The 12,327-nt window shown below is 37.5% G+C and overlaps 1 pseudogene; it reads right to left on the reverse strand.

The window, feature by feature from the left end:
- LOC149556916 (uncharacterized) overlaps window positions 1-12,327 on the reverse strand; it is a 46,550-nt pseudogene continuing 34,223 nt past the window's right edge.

Genomic DNA, 12,327 nt, shown 5'->3' on the forward strand with positions numbered 1-12,327 from the left:
CTAAACCTCTCTTTGAGGCTCCATACCCTCATCCAATCTGATTCTATGAGGTGGAGATCCACACCCTGATAATAGTGCTTTCACTGCTTCAATGGCAGATTTCATTTCTTTGTTTCTCCGTCTTTCTTCTCTAGTTGATCTTTTGTACTCAATTTTAGCCGAGAAAAGATTGTACTTATCTGATAGGGTTGATGGCCCAGTTGACAATTCTTTTGATATTATTCCAAGAATCTCTTTCATGTCTGCATTCTTGTCTACCAAATCTCCGATGCTTTGCCCTACTAATAAATTTAGCCTGCCCCTGTTTCCGAGTTCCTTTCTGTTTCTCTTCCTGGAATCCCTCGATGGTTTGGTGTTAAAACCCTCTTTTCTCTCTGGAAGAAGAGGGGAAATGCACGAGTTTAGTGCTTTTTGGGCCGTTGAATAGAACTCTGTGATTCCTGCAGACAAAAAACATAAAGAATGGTGTGATTTAAACTAAATTTGAACAAACCCCACAAATATAAATCTGGATTAGACTGATTTCAAGCAAGGCCCCAAAGTCTAAATCCAATGAAATTAATTTATATTAAGGACACCATATTTCTTTGAGCTCTTCATTGGATGTAGCCGATGTATTTTTATGGATGCATTAGGTGATGATCTTGAAGTTTTCTACAAAGGGGAGAAGGCTTTCGCAGCTATAGAGGACTGTATACTAGACGACTAAGTGGAATTGTATTAGGCTGAGTTCTCTAGACCACTAAGTGGGCTGCATGATCAGAAAGCGCTTGATGGTAAAGTGAGATAAAAAAAACTACTTAATAATAGTCTGAACCCATTCTCTGGCGGTAGCCAATTTCAGGTTGAAAGCAACCCCTATCGGCTAAAATCATCTTCACCTGCAATGCAAAATCGTTGAGATTCTATTAAAGGAAATTAAAGCAATAGAGTTGTGTTTGCTACACTTTTATATAGAGATTATATCAATAAATTGATTTGATTGGAAACATCCGAAATCGTGTCATTAATAAGGCATTGAATGGGAAAACTTTTGCAGGGAGGAGTCCACCTGGAGTCTAGCTGAACTGGTGAGCCAAATGGAAATAAAGAACTCAATTTCCATGAGTGCAAGTCCTCTATCATTTGAACATTTGTTAAAATAGTTTTTTTAGCTCATAACAAAAGGTACCCACAAGAAGAGGAACTGGGGACATGAGACAAACACAAAGAGAGGAACTTTCATGGAATTGCAATTGCAATACCAATTCCCTAGCAATGGAATTTGAGACATGGCATGGGCTTTCAGTAGTTACTAAAACATCAAATGTTAAGAAACTGAAACCCTTTTATCTATTTCAGATATTAACAATGGCATTTTTATAAAGAGACTGCAGAGTAACAGATTCAGGGTGCCCTTGTATAATCCAGGCAACAAACTTGGTCTCGCTCATAATCAAAATAGGTTAAAGTTGAATTAGATTGACCTTCCCCTCTCCATTATTCATTTCATATCATGCAAAAATGCCTCGCCTTCTACAAACATTGAAAGCATGAATTGAAAAAAATGGCACTACAGAATAAGCATCCACATGAATGCTGTTGTAATATCCATACAAAATGCCATAACAATAGAGTAGCTAAACATCTGTATACTTCTATTCGCTGGAAGCTCACAAATAAAATCACTTAATGCAAGTAATTAGATGGTCATTATAGACATCTACAAGCATACCTTGAATTCCAAAGCAACTGCAATCCAAAAAACATGGGCAGTAGTTTGTGAATCAAAGTAATGCATACCAAAATTTGCCTAGAACAGGGGTAGGATCGCTTTCCTGAACATTGAGGTGGTTTCTCAACAAGAATCGGAGGCCTAACAAATGCTAACAAACTGAAAGCTCCTTCCTTCTTTATCTTTCTAAGACATTAGCAATGACATCTTTATAAACAGTCCACAGGGTAGCAGCTTTAGGATGCCCTTGAATGATCTTGGCAAAAAACTTAACCTCGAGCATCATAAACATTGAAATTTTTTGTGTTGGATTATCCTCCCCTGCTCCATCCATTGCTCTCTTATTTTGCAAAATGAAAAATTTGGGCCTCATTACCTTTTCCAAACTCATTGACAATAGGTGGGGATACTTTGCCACAAAGTCTACAGAGAGTTCCATGTGATTGAGCATAAAGTCCATCTTTTTGATTCAAACTTTGATGCAGATCACATCCACTGCGCTCACAACGTGTTTGTACATTTTTCTTTCCTTGGGAATGTCAATCCTACAAATGAGATCAAGTTGCTTAGGTGTGAGAGAAGTGTGTGGCAAAACCCAGGGGTTTACCAGCAAAAACATGGTGAGCTCTGTTCCACAAAAGAAAAAATCCTCCCAAAATGCGAACTGTTTCTTGCAAGCTCTTCATAAGAATAAGGGGGTTACTCCTAATAGCTCTGATCAGAAAATCCTATGTGGGGAATACAGTCTTGAGAAGCTCAAGGTTGGAGCGGAGCATCTCCAACTTAGCCATCAAGTTCCACAGCAACTTAGTTACAATTTTGCTCATATTTTTGCCCCCAATACCGAAATCTTTAAGCAGTTGAAGCTCGAGCTCCAATGATCTTTCCATATTTGTCACCAAAAGCGAGGGGTGAGATATGATTATGCTTGCAATTTGATGTTCAGTGCAACCAAATCTGTTGAGTATGGACACGACCTCTCTAACATTATCCAAGGATTTCAGTCGCCACAATGAGGGCCTCTGTTTTAGTATTTTTGCAGCATCAACTGAAGAGATGTTGAATCTGGTGGTTATGAAGTGCAAGAAGAGATTTCACGAAGGGGCATTGTTGTTATTAACATCATTATTGCAATCTGCAAGCACATATAAATTAGTGAGCAACTGGGTTAGGGTTTGGAAAAATAGGCCGTGATGCACAGGTGAGTAGAAGAAGAAGAGCTTGAGAATCATGGTGGAACAAAGTGAAGTAGACAAAGAGCGAACAAGGGTTTCCTGCAATCAAGGGCTTCAACGGCATTGATAAATTGGATTGGATGAACTGTACAGTACAATTGAATTAGATCATTCCCAATGGACTCTGTAGTCATTACATGTTTTCTTCTCCCCTCATCTCCACCTTCCAACATAGAGTAGAGGTGGCGGATTATCTGCAATGTTAACATGGAGACCAATAATAATCTGAAACACGTAACGACGTTATTATAGTTGTTTACTGATGTGAAACCAGTAATAATCTAAAACCATGATCTAAAAAGCATTTTTCGACGTGACTTCTAGGCATGAGATAAATTTCGGTTGGAGTGAACTCCAATGGGAAAGCTTATTGGCTAATTATGGTCCCATTATATAGGGGATATATATCATGTCTATTAAGATTATAGATTATAGCTCCAATTGGATTGATTTAATCTTAACATAAAACATTGATATAATATATTATATATATAATATTATAATTATAGTATATATAATGCATATGTTATATTGTGATTTATATAGTTTATATATTAACTAATAATGATTAATCATAGAGACATGTCTCCTATTATATTTATAAGAGATTGGGATCTACATTTGGAACACACCTATAACAATGGCAGTGTAATTACATGTGTAGAAATTGATATGTGTTAACATGATATTTGGTGCAGGAGCACCTAGGATAGGTCACTAAGAAGCAATAAGAGTCTTGATAAGACCTAGGAGGAATAAAGAGGTCCATGGTATAGGGGTCCTCCTGCATGTGAAGCACCAATATAGTGCATGATATGCAAACAGATGTATTGTTGCATTTATTGTCAATTAGGGGCAAAAGTGCAAGTAGTTGATTTAGAGGGCTAAATAGATGAGTAGTTAGGCATGGAAATGGTCTAAACATGGCCTAAATACCTTCCACTATTGATTTAGTCTTAGCATGTAGTTTTTTAAAGCCTAAGGTGCCAAACAACAAAAATTGTCAATTTTGTAAAAATTGCACATTTGCCATTTTGCAAAAATTGCACATTTACCATTTTGCACTTTTTGCAATTTTTCTTGTCAAAAGTTGCAAAGGTAGTTAAAAGACACTAGAAAGTTACCAACAATTGGGAGTTGGTTCAGTTAGTTGTGAAATGAGTTTGTAAAGCCCTTGAAGTCTCTTTTGTACAGTTGGAAGTTTTGGAGTTGTACAAATGCATACAACAGACAATGAAATCCATGACAATTTGAATGAAAGATTGAGATTTTGATTGACATGAGATCAAATCAGTGTTTTTGTCTTGTAATCTAGTTTATGCATTGTTCATACTTATTTCTTGTTTTTGTTAGAAGTTATTAGCAATCCCTTAGTGTTCACAATAAATGTTTTACTAAATTGTGTGTTTGCTGGCCAGTACTGGGGCAAACTTAGCAAAATGGTGTCTACCAACATTCCCCATGGTTGAAACTTCATGAAACCTTGAGAAATGCTAGTATACACCTTGTACATTATGTAGTAGGAAGGATGGAGCCAAGAGTGAAGGACCAAGCTATTTCCTTGGAAGCCCTAGGCGAGACATAGTTGTACTCAGCTAGAAATTGAACCAAGGAAACTAATTTTCTTGCAAGGGCAAAGCATTTTGAAGAAGAAGGGTGTTATGGAAGGATAGAGCATTGCATGGAGTCTCTACGGATGCAAGGAGGAGCATTGACAATCCCTAGTAAAGGAGCAAGAGGATTTTTATTGCTGACTGATCTAAGGTGTTGATAAACCCTAACAAATCCTCAAAAATTGGTTACAACATGTGGTAGATATTGGGAACCTGAAACCTCAAGATTCTTGAAGGCCTTTGACAAGGGTATCACCATTTGAGGTTTGTTTGGGACCTTCTTAAGGAAAGATTGGTACAAATTCAAATTTAGTCCATTAGGAGTGCTAATTGAGGGCTACTAGGCGTAATAGGAGTTTTTCATAGGTTTAAAGGGATTGTATAGAAACCTAATGAATGGATTGTGGTAGATGGATGGAAGGAAGTCTAAGACACCCTAGGAAGAGCTTCCAACCCTTCCAAGATCAAGTGAGTCATTAAGGAGGCCCAAAATGAAGTTTCAATCTAGTGTGCGAGCCTGAATAGGTAGGTGAATCTAAGGAAAAGTTATCTCTAATTGATCAGGGTTAACTTGTGTAAGTAGGAGATATCAAGGAGTGTGTGTCAACTATCTACATTACCCTAGACTAATCCTATCAAATTGGTATTAGAGCAATTTGATTTTGGGAAATATCAGTTTATGTTTGATAGTGAAGGGGTATCCTCCATAGGATCCACCATGTTGACAAATGCAGAGTTGGCTAAGAAGGTTCAAGAGCATGATAAGGAAAACCTAGAGTTGAAGGCTAAGATCAAAAACTTAGAGACAACACTTGAGAGAGCAGCTCTCAAGATTGAAGCAGTGACCAATAAGGTCAACCAATAGGAGGAACATAGCAAGCATAAGCAATGAGTGTTTGATGAAGAGGAGGCACCCACACATGATCCTGAGATAGCAAAAGAACCATTTTTGAGAGCAATCAAGGCATTGAATAAGAAAGCCTTAGAAGGAGTGCTACCTTTTAGTGGAAATTTGGATACAAACCATGTCTTAGAATGGTTGGAAGGCATGGAGAACTACTTTGAGAGTGAGAATGTGACAAAAGCTCAAAAGGTGAAAGTGGCAAAGGCAAGGATGAGAGGATAAACTCTCACATGGTGGATGTTCATTCAAGATGAAAGAGTGAAAGAGGGGAAGAAACCCTATGCAAATTGGAAGAGTATGGTGAGCCAAATACAACAAACCTACCTTCTTGAAGGCTTTGAAGTGCAGTTGCATACCAAAAGGAAAAATCTCAAACAAAGGGATAATGACGTCGCAAGTTATACTGAGAAGTTTCAGAAACTTTTCCTAAGATCCAATGTGCAAGAGGCTGAAAGCATTAAGATAGCCAGGTATATTAATGGCTTGAGGTGGAACCTCCAAGAGGAACTTTAGTTGTGGAGTCCTAATACAATACAAAAATGTTACCAACTATTACTTAAGGTAGAGGAGAAGTTGAAGAAGGAAGACTTTAGCAGTAGAAGCAGAGGAAAAGGTAGAGAGCAAAGCAATCAGAGAGGTAACTTTGGTGGTGGAAGAGGCCAAACAACGAGACCCCAAGGGGATAGTAAACCAAGTGAACCAAGTGGATCAAGCAGTCCAAGAGGTGGATTTAACCAAAGAGGCAGAGAAAATAATGGCTTTAGGGACAAAAATAATAGTCAAGGTAGAGGACCTTCATACTTTGCCACTTTGAAGTGTTACAACTGTAGCCAACTAGGACATCCCTCTTATAGATGTCTAGGGAAGGCTTCTACTTTAGGAGAAAGAAAGGTGGCTAATGTTCAAGAAGATGGTGGAAACAAGAAGGCAACGGATCTCCCACTTGATTTAGAAGAAGGTGAGAATCTAATGTTCATAAGAGCACTCATAAGGGAGCCCATGAAGGAGGAGCCAAGCCAAATAAGAGCCCTATTTAGGGTCAAATGCAAGGTGCAAAACAAGTTATGTAAAGTTATCATTGACTCTAGGTCTATTGATAACACAATTTTAGAAGTAGTAGTAAAGCTAAAACTTAAAAGACTCCTCCATAACAGTCCTTATAAAGGCACATGGCTAAATAAGGGACAATATGTAGAGGTAAAGGAACAAGCATGGGTGGACTTCAATATTGGTAGGTATAAGGACATAGTTCTCTGTGATATACTGCCAACGGATGCATGTCATCTCCTTTTAGGGACACCATGACAATATGATAAAGAATCCCAATATGATGGTAGGAAGAATGTTTACAAGTTTGGGAAAGGAGCAGAGTCCTATACTATTCAATCTTTGTTAGAGGGAGAAATTGACCAATTGATGGGACCTAATTTTCTAATGATAGGTGAGAAAGAGTTCCTAAACATCATTAAGGAAGGATAAGGCACAAGATATGCCATTATTGTCAAGCCATAGAATGCACAAAGCACAATCATATCACAATTACCTAAAGAAGTGCAAGACCTATTGGAACAATTTGAAGACATTGTAAGTGGTGGGAAGCTAACATCTCCACCTAAGAGAGCCTTGAGCTATTAATAGACTTCATCCCTAGAGAAACTTTATCTAATTAGGCAACTTATAAGATGAAACCTAGTCAACATGAGGAGATAGCCAAGCAAGTGCAAGAATTGCTAGATCATGGATTGATAAGGAAAAGTGTAAGCCCATGTGCAATGCCAATTGTCTTGGTGTCAAAGAAGGGAGGTACTTGGAGAATGTGTACAAATTCAAGGGCCATTAATAAGATAACAATTAGGTACACATTCCCAATCCCAAGAATTGAAGACTTACTTGATTGCTTGGGCAATGCAAAGTACTTCACCAAAATTGACTTAAAGAGTGGATATCATCAAATAAGGATTAAGGAGGGGGATGAGTTGAAGAAATTTTTTAAGATTACTGAAGGGTTGTATGGGTGGCTAGTGATGCCCTTTGGTTTGTCAAATGCCCCCTCCACATTCATGAGGCTCACGAATGAAGTTTTTGCTGATTACTTGGGTAAGTATGTTGTCATTTATCTTGATGATATCTTGATTTTTAGTAGCAAAAAAGAAGAGCACTTAAGGCATTTGAGCCTAGTCTTCAAAAGATTGTCTAATGCTAAGCTCACCATAAACTTGGAAAAGTGTAATTTTATAAAGGAAGAACTAGTCTATTTGGGTTTTTTTGTCTCACAGGGTTAGCTCAAGATGGATCCTAGCACAGTGGAGGCTATACTTAGTTGGCCAACACCCAAGATTGCCTTAGAGGTAAGGAGCTTCCATGGTTTAACACAATTCTATAGGAAGTTCATTAAGCAGTTTAGTCATATTTGTGCACCATTATTGGAGACCACTAAAGGTAGGATTAGAGCCAAATTCAAGTGGACTGATGAAGCCACTAGAAACTTTGAATTGTTGAAACATCAAATTGCCACTCAACCCATTTTGGTCTTACCTAGCTTTGAGAAGTTGTTCACTATTGAATGTGATTCTGGTAACCTTGCCATTGGAGCAATCCTTAGCCAAGAGGGTAAATCAGTTTCTTTTCATAGTGAAAAGTTGAATGAAGCCAAGAGGAAGTATTCTTCCTATGACCTTGAGATGTATACCTTGTTCCAAGCCTTGAGGAAATGGAGGCATTACCTATTGCCTAAGGAATTTTTTGTTTATTAAGATAATCAAGCCTTAAGCTTTCCAAATTTCCAAGATAAGATGAGTTGCAAGCACATGAATGGGTGGAGTATATTTAGGCATATACATTCATCATCAAGCATAAAAAGGCATTACAAACAAAGTTGCAGATGCACTTAGCTATAGGTTGCTGACTATACAAGAAGTGCATATTAGGAGTGTGGTAATTGAAAACTTCAAGGAGTTATATCCTGATGATCTAGACTCTGTCAAGCCCTATTAGGTGTGTACTGATTATACTAACCATTTTCATCATGAGTATTTTGATTTCACCTTGCAGGAAGGCCTCTTGTTCAAAGGAAATTGGCTATGGGTCCCAAGGGGATCAATTAGAGAAAAACCAATCCAAGAGAAGCATAATGGTGCCTTGAGTGGGCATTTTTGGAGTGCATAAGATAGTGGATTTGGTCCAAAGGTTCTACTACTAGCCTATCTTGAGTGGGGATGTGAAAAATTATGTTGAATGTTGCATGGTTTGTTAGAAAGCCAAGGGAGTTGCACCAATGCAGAATTATACCAACCGTTGCCTATTCCTCAAAGACCTTGGGAATGTTTAAGCATGGACTTTGTGGTGGGGCTATCTAAAACCAAGTAGGTTTTTGACAGTGTTTATGTCATTGGGGATAGGTTCAACAAAATGAAACACTCTGTGCCATGTAAAGCCACTCATAATGCTTGTGCTATTGCTAATTTGTTTTTTAGGGAAGTAGTAAGGATACATGAACTTCCTCTTAACATTGTGTCTAATAGAGACACTAAGTTTATGAGTCATTTTTAAAAGACTTTGTGGCACAAGTTGGGGACACCCCTCTCATTTGGATCTACCTTCCATCCTCAAATGGATGGCCAGATAGAAGTGGTTAAGAGGAGATTAGGTAACCTCTTAAGATGTGTGACCAAGGAGTATGGTCAGAGTTGGGAACACATTATTGCCCAAGCAAAATATGCCTACAATGACATTATAAACATGTCTATTTGGAAAAGTCCTTTTGAAGTGGTCTATGGGGTGCATCCTAGAGGAATTCTTGAGCTAAGGGACATGGAGGAAGGTGCAAAGGTTAGTGGAGTGGCTGAAGACTTTGTTCTTTCCATGAAAGAGGTTCATGATATGGTCAAGCAAACCTTGGAGCAGAATACAACAAAAATAAAGCAGTGGGTAGATATAAGGAAGATAGATGTTCAATTTGCAGTTGGGGACTATTTCATGGTTCACCTTAACAAGCATAGGCTATCCAAAGGAGAATCTAATAAGTTGCAAGTAAGGAATGTGGGCCTATGCAAGATTTTGGCCTAGTATGGTGCCAATTCATATCAGGTTGATCTACCAGCAGATATGGGCTTATCCACTACATTCAATGTTGAAGATTTGGTAGCCTACAAGGGTCCTATTCAAATTTCCATTCCAGCAAAGGAAGCAGACCTACAAGACATAGTAGCTACCTTATCCAAGCCATCTACAAGAAAATTGCAAGCTGAGAAGATTTTGAGTTCCAAAGTGAACAAGGTGACTAGGAACAAGACATACATGAAGCATCTTGTGAAATGACATGGGAAACTAGATATTGAAGCTAATTGGATTACAAAAGGAGACTTCAAGAAACATGGTATTGATATTTCTCTTATTCCCTCGTAAAGTCATAGAAAGACTTTTCAACTCATTAGGGAGTATGGTGCAAGAGCACCTAGGATACACTACTAAGAAGCAATAAGAGTCCTAATAAGACCTATGAGGAATAAAGAGGTCTATGGTATAGGGATCCTCATGCATGTGAAGCACCAATACAGTGCATGATAGACAAATAGATGTATTGTTGCATTTATTGTCAATTAGGGGCAAAAGTGCAAATAGTTGATCTAGAGGGCTAAATAAGCATAGAAGGATAGTTAGGTGTGAAAATGGTCTAAACATGGCCTAAATACTTTCCATGATTGATTTGGAGTGTTCAGATGTATTTTTTCAAAGCCTAAGGTGCCTTAATGTAAAAATTGCACATTGACAATTTTGCAATTTTTGTAATTTTTCTTGTCAAAAGTTGCAAAGGTGGTTAAAAGAAACTAGGAAGTTATCAACAAGTGTGAATTGGTTCAGTTAGTTATGAAATGATTTTGTAAAGCCCTTTAAGTCTCTTTTGTACAATTGGAAGTTTTGGAGTTGTATAGATGCATACAACATACAAGGAAACCCATGATAGGTTGAATGAAAGATTGAGATTTTGATTGACATGAGATTGAATAATTTTTTTTGCCTTGGAATCTAGTTTCTACATTGTTCATATTTTTTTCTTGTTTTGGTTAGAAGTTCTTAGCAATCCCTTACTATTCACAATAAATGTTTTACTAAATTGCCTATTTGTTGGCCAAAACTAGGGCAAACTTGGCAAAATGTTATCTACTAGCATTCCCCATGGTTGAAACTCTATGAAACCTTGAGAAATGTTAGTAGAAACCTTGTACATTATGTATTAGGAAGGATGGAGCAAAGAGTGAAGGGCCAATCTATTTCCTTGGAAGCCCTAAGTGAGACAGAGTTGTACTTGGCTATAAATTGAACTAAGGAAATTAGATTTCTTGCAAGGGCAAAGCATTTTGAAGAAGGGTGTTATGGAAGGATAGAGCACTGCATGGAGTCTCTACAGATGCAAGGAGGAGCATTAACAGTCCCTAGTAAAGGATCAAGAGGATTTTTATTGTTGACTAGTCTAAGGTGTTGATAAACCCTAACAAACCCTCAAAAATTGGGATAGGGCATGTGGTAGATGTTGCGAACTTGAAACCTCAAGATTCTTGATGACCTTTGAAAAGGGTATCACCATCTCAAGTTTGTTTGGGACCTTCTTGAGGAAATATTTGTACAAATCCAAATTTAGTCCATTAGGAGGGCTAATTTAGGGCTACTAGGACTAATAGGAGTTTTTCATGGGTTTAAAAGGGTCATATAGAAACCTATGAATGGATTGTGGTATATCAATGAAAGGAAGTTTAAGACACCCTAGGAAGAGCCTCCAACCCTTGCAAGATCAAGTAAGTCATTAAGGAGGCCCAAAATGAAGTTTCAAGCTAGTGTGCAAGCCTGAATAGGTAGGTGAGTCTAAGGAAAAGTTATCTCTAATTGATTAGGGTTAACTTGTGTAAGTAGGGGATATCAAGGGTTGCATGTCAACTATCTACACTACCCTAGACTACTCCTATCCATATTAGAGCCAAACTGTGAATGTAAGAGAATAAAGAAAAATAACAATTAAAAGTAAAACTGGAAGGATATGTTTGAAGATTCATGGTTGGGTTGATTGTTACTACACATCTGGATAAATTGTAATATATGGAATTGTAGGATTGAAGGATCTTGACAGTTCAAACAATATTGAAAAGAGCCTAAGATTATAGGTGTATGCAGAAGTAATAATGCAAAAGAGTAGATAGAGCTTGGGAGTCCATATCATTGTTGGTCACGTCAAATTGCACCATATGAAGGAAAATATATAATCAGACCCTTAGTAGTGATAATGATAAGCCTTGACCAATGTTGAGATAATTACCTTTTAGATTCAAAGAATAAGTGGGCTCTTTGGCATCTATAGACAGTAATATCAATTCTATGAATAAAAATATGATGGAAAAGGATGCCCGTGTGCATACTAAAAGAAGTATATGATATAATGCCCAAAAGTAAATCTTGTGTAGTCTATAGATAAGCAATGGTAGAATAGCAGATGCAAACAAAAATATCTAATATCGAATCAAAATAAGGGATAAGGGAAGATTAAAATAGATAGAGTGGCTAGAATTTATAGAACAATTGGTGCTTGTAACTGTAATAACATTTATAAGTGATAGTGGATAGGATGAGAAGTAACATAACAATGAAAATGGAGAAGACAACAAAATCAATGATAAAGATAAATAGAGATTGGGGATGAATATATGCTGTACAAATAAATCATAGTTTATGTTTATGAAGACTTAAGGTTTATGTCTTGCATTTTCCTTTAATCGTGTGAAAGAGTTGAACCATCTATTTGAGAGTTCTTTGTCCATGGTATGCCAAAAAATGTATCGATCACAACAACTAAACTTGACCATGCTTCCTCAC

The sequence above is a fragment of the Cupressus sempervirens genome, chromosome 5 (assembly GCF_028749045.1).
Source record: "Cupressus sempervirens isolate cs-2001-9-10 chromosome 5, ASM2874904v1, whole genome shotgun sequence".
NCBI classification, from domain to species: Eukaryota; Viridiplantae; Streptophyta; class Pinopsida; order Cupressales; family Cupressaceae; genus Cupressus; species Cupressus sempervirens.